The 5,269-nt window shown below is 36.3% G+C and overlaps 1 long non-coding RNA gene across 1 annotated transcript; it reads left to right on the forward strand.

Annotated features, from left to right (window-relative positions):
* Positions 1–1,059: 1,059 nt before the first annotated feature.
* LOC104233169 (uncharacterized) lies at positions 1,060–1,917 on the forward strand. The gene is made up of 2 exons (XR_712540.2): positions 1,060–1,605; positions 1,718–1,917. It is a non-coding gene; the product is annotated as an uncharacterized lncRNA (long non-coding RNA).
* Positions 1,918–5,269: the final 3,352 nt, after the last annotated feature.

Raw genomic sequence — 5,269 nt, forward strand, 5'->3', positions numbered from 1 at the left:
TCCACTCCCTAGTCGTTTTTCCAACATAGGGTCTCCACTCCCTAGTTGCTTCATTTTAGATATAGGATCTCCATTCTCTAATCTCTTTTTCCCAAGGATACACAATCCTGACTTTTATTACTTTCAATAAAGAAGTAGTTTAGAATTTTGTTACAATAACTCATGAAATTTTCCTAGTGAAAACTGGGGCAGAAAAAATTCGTTCGCTTATTTGTTTTGGTATCCGAGTAGGTTTTACCTCGAGGCACAGGGTTCGAGACGACCCAAAGAAGTAGTCTCAATCTAGAATAAAAGAAAAAAGAAGAAAAGAAAAAGAAGTAAACTCAAAGTGCAAAAATTGATGAAAGATGTAGGCTGCTCAAGACATGGCTGAAGTCACAAGCTCTGCATGTCCCGTCTTGATTTGAAAAAGCTGAAGAAGATTGAACCAACACCTGCAGCTAACAAGCATCAAGATTCAGATCAGAGTCCGCATGAAGAACCAACCAAGACTCAAGATCAAGCTTCAGAAGACTCATAGATCGGAATCTTGTAACTCATAGCTGATAGGCTTAATTGGTCTTTTCATTTTTGATTTTGATGTAATAAGGGGACCGCAGACTGGAACCTCGACGGCACCTCAATCGTCTCTCTACCTCGGTATACTCCATCATCTAACTCACTTCTGAACTACACGTGGCCTGATTCCTTTATAGCCAAGGATATGTAGGCAGCTCAAATACCAGGGCTCGGTCACATTCTCATTTCTTTTAGCTATTGGTCTGTCTAAATAAGGGTCGGGTCAAAAAAACCTGTCTAGTCATTCTTTGTCTGAAAACTCTTCGTATTCCCAGTTAAAGAGGGGCAGCTGTAGACATGTGATTTTTGACCCTACCCAAGATTTTTTATATTTTAGCATATAAATATTTAATTTAGGTCTAATATCGCTATTTAACTAATTTTTGACCTTTTTACTTTATTTTATTACAAGAAAAATAAAAATTACAAAAAAAATAGTTTCATTAATGTTTTGTAGTCATTTTTAATCTTGAAAAATACCAAAAATAGTTTTGTTTTAACGGTCAGTCTTATTTTAATAGTTATTTTATTTAAGTAAAATTAATTAATAAATAAGGTAGTATTTTAGTCTTGTTCACCGAAAAGAAAGAATAAAACTTGGGCTCGAGCAACCCATTTTTAAGCCTAATTTTGGACCTAACCCATAATTTTTAAGCCCATAATTCTTAGGCCCATACCCCTTAACCTAAATATAACCCTAAAAACCTAAACCTATAAAAGAAGCTAAACCCTAAACTATATAGAGATCAGCCGCAATACTTAAAGGAGATGAGCTAAAAAATACAGAAAAAAAGAAGCTTAAGACCTAAGCAACAACGATCCTCCATGGGTCTTCTTCACAAAATCAAAGAAAAACCAAAAAGGGAAGATCCCTAAGCTAAATAAGAGGAACGACCGCAGTAACCGAAAATCACGACCCCACCCCAAAACTTTGATCTTCGATTTCAGTCGATTCAGCTGTGTCGGTGAATGTTAAATGGAGTTGTGTTTCTCGTTAGATTGAAGAATATTAGTTCAATGATCGGATTCCGATTTGCAAAATACAAGGTTTTTCTATACTTCAATAATTGAAAAAATACAAGAATAGTACACCTCTGTTTTTTCTTTTTGATTGCTTTATATTTTTCAAAAAATGGAATTTGATTAAATTTGAGTGTAGTTTGAGCTCGCCGCGAGTCTGAAGTTGCCGATAGAGGTTTCCGGTTCGAGTTCTGTCCAATAGCTCGCTCAAGATTCATTGTTTGGAGCTTCCATTACTATACCCGTCGGGAAATTTTCAGCAAATCAAGGTCCATCCTTTTCTGTTGTTTTACTGTCGATATTGCAAAATCTCGTGTTTGTCTCAATTTGTGAATGTTATATGTGTTGATCCACCATTTTTTTCTCCTTATTATTTATGATAGTTTAATTGTGCTCTTTAGATTAGTCATAGAATTTAAGTGAATGATTTTTTTAATCAGTTAATAATAGAGGGACCATAGTATTTGAGCTAAAAGTTGTAAACATTACCACTAACATTACACACTTGATACCCACCCAACTTATATCTTTACTATTATTTGTGGTTGAAAATATAAACAAGGTTAATAATGACGTGTTTTCCTTCATAGATAATTCATCAGAGGTTATTTCAAAGTATTGAGAATTTTGGCATGCTTATTGGATCACGTACTAGATTGCCTTATTGTGAATTGAGGATATTAGTTAAATAGCTTCAATTGTCTCAAACCCTTTCTAATAGCTTTAATAATATTGCATAACTTCCTATGTGACAGTTCCAATTATATAAATCATGGCTTTATGACAATCTGATATGAACATCGTAGAAAAGCCTTTAGGCGCGTTTAAAATATTATTGTGATTGTGTACACGTTCGCGTGACATAATTACGATTCTAAAAATCGATTCGGAGTATGCGTTCACGTAAATTCGATCAAACCTCCTTAATAATAAATTTGTTTTTGATAACCGCTAGATTAAATGTAGTTCTTTAGTCCGAGGTGTGCCATCCACAATTTAATCATTCATGGCCCTCGTATTAATCTTACGACTTGGATATTAAGAATGATATTCGTAGCTTGCTTTAGGCACGTTTAATATACTATCATTGTTGTGGACACGTTCGCATGACATGATTATGATTTCTAAAAAGTTACTCAAGGGATGCATTCGCGCAACCTCAACTAAACATTTCTTAATAAAATAAACAAAACGTTATTGATTGTGGACACATACGCATGACATGATTTTGACAGGCCAAAAGAATAGAGTATACGTAAGCGTAACTCAATTCTTTAATTACGCATAATTCAAGTGATTAAAAGCAGTAAAAGGTAAATGCACATAGGTTCTAAAAATAAGTAATTAGACAACTTAAGCCAAGTATAAATTGCTAAGCGATCGTGCTACAACCACGGAACCCGGAAATGCCTAATACCTTCTCCCGGGTTAACAGAATTCCTTATTTAGAATTTTTGGTTCGCATACTTTTAAATAAAGTCGAAAACTTCCTCGGTTTGGGATTTAAAATAAATCGGTGACTTGGGACACCAAATAATTTATTCCAAGTGGCGACTGTGATAAATTAATTAATCCCATCTCGAATAATATCACTTTAATTGGAAATACTCCCTTATATACCCTTCGGGTGGTAAAAAGGAGGTGTGATACCCTAGAAGCACATAATGAACACGAAGACCCTACGATGAACTCAGCCCAAAGAAATGATTGAGCACTCATCATAAAAAATACGGTAAAAGCTACTATGACCGTACCTTTCATAAAGGAAATCAAAAGGTATGTAGGAGTTTTTTAGGCACTCCAAATCATCATTTTTCTTCAGCCCCATCATCTTAAAGAACCCTCTGGTTGTGCGATTTTCAGGTCCCAACAGACCAGGGCTATCCCAAGGTAACCCAACAAATCCCTCTATTACTTCTAGAAGGGGAGTAATTTCTATGTCTCCAAAATGGAATACAACCCTTTCCTTATCCCTAAATAGAGTGGCAGCCTCGATTAGCAGCTTATTTGGTTGAAGATCCAACAGTGATGGAAAATTACCCAAGACTCTTTTTACATGATTTTGGTCACTTGAGGGAAGATCCCTCCACCAATCTATGTAAAGTGGAGGAATACTACCGACCATATCGAACCTGGGGACTTCGTGCCTCATTTTCTACAAAACAAGAGATAGTTAGACGCTTTCCCTCTCCAGGTTCATATATTTATACAGTAATGATTAGCATATTGGCACTTATTTCTCCAAATTAATGCACATAATCATGGTTACATCCGTTGGGATTGTGGAAAACCCGATGGACTTTTGGACGAGGCTTGTCTTAAAAGGTTATTATGCGGACAACATATTAAGCCGGCTAGGTCTGACCATGATGCATGTACAATTAATCAGAGTAAGGCTAATTTAGAGGTCTAGACTGGGACCTTCAAGTGGACAACTTGAGGGGGAAAGGTATGGAACCGTCGAACACACCGCTGATCGACTAGTTTTACCGCAAATGCGCATTTCCGAATTTAAAGGATGATATATAGGAAGAGCGGAAACACTCATCAAGTATTGCTATAGGATTGATTATGCATGAGTGGAATATGATGTTGAGCGTGATTTATGCAACAATAAATAGCATGTTCTCAAGTATTTACATGTAAAAAATGATAAATGCAATATTTAAATAATTAAAAGACAGTTACGAAAAAAAGAAAACAAAGAGACAAGTCAGTTTCAGGAAAATAAAAAAATCATAAATGCTTGAAAATATGTAGTTAAATTCAAATAAGGGGAAAGGGTACATGAGATAGAGCATGCTGGACTAATTCACAAAAATAAGTTCGTTATGGTAAGAGCCTAAAATATCCCCCATCAGAGTCACCATGTTGTCGTGCCCCCTTTTTCCTCACGGAGTTCGGGTTTTGACATTCATGGGGAATAACTCGTTTCTTTTTGGGAATTGGGTATTTGAAGCGTCGCCACCTAATGGATTATGGTGCGTTATGGTACCTAGAGTAATTAACTCGCGTAACTAGTTTGCATTACCAGAGATTAGGGTAAGAGCTCGAAATAACCTTGAGGGGAAGGTGTTAGGCACCCCTCGCGGTCCACAACGGTGGGTCCCATCCAAACTTAAACTATGTGAATTAGTCATTTTAACAAGTAAACAGTTTTAACACATATTTGCAAATAAAGACATGTTTTCACATTATAAATACATGTATGATTCAGATAATGAAAGTAAGACAGAGGTTTGGACAACTTACACATGTATAAGTCAAGAAAGGAAAGTTTAGATGATTTAAACACATATAGGAATTGGGAAAGGGAAGTCCTAAGTTGATTAGCCTACAGGATCAATCTGTGCAATGCCCGGTAATCCTCCTCAACTAGAGGGGCTACACATGATATTAGCGCGCAAGTCATCATATCCTTTTACTACCCATTACCCTCCCCTTAGTGGTTATATAAGCGAGTTTCATTAATGACCTCTAAGCGTGCTTCTACCCGTCCCTTCCTTGTGGTCCTGGAGGACTTTAGGACCTTTAAATCTGGGCAGTTCTAGACATCCTAATGTATTTAAAAGAGAAACTCTAGGCGACTTGCAAAGAACATATAGGACAATCAAATAGGGAGAGGCAGTTAAGGTTCATGTTTTCCTCTACATGTACATAAGTAAATAGGCAGCACATCTCAAATAACTGA

This window comes from Nicotiana sylvestris, chromosome 6, assembly GCF_000393655.2.
Source record: "Nicotiana sylvestris chromosome 6, ASM39365v2, whole genome shotgun sequence".
Taxonomy (NCBI): domain Eukaryota; kingdom Viridiplantae; phylum Streptophyta; class Magnoliopsida; order Solanales; family Solanaceae; genus Nicotiana; species Nicotiana sylvestris.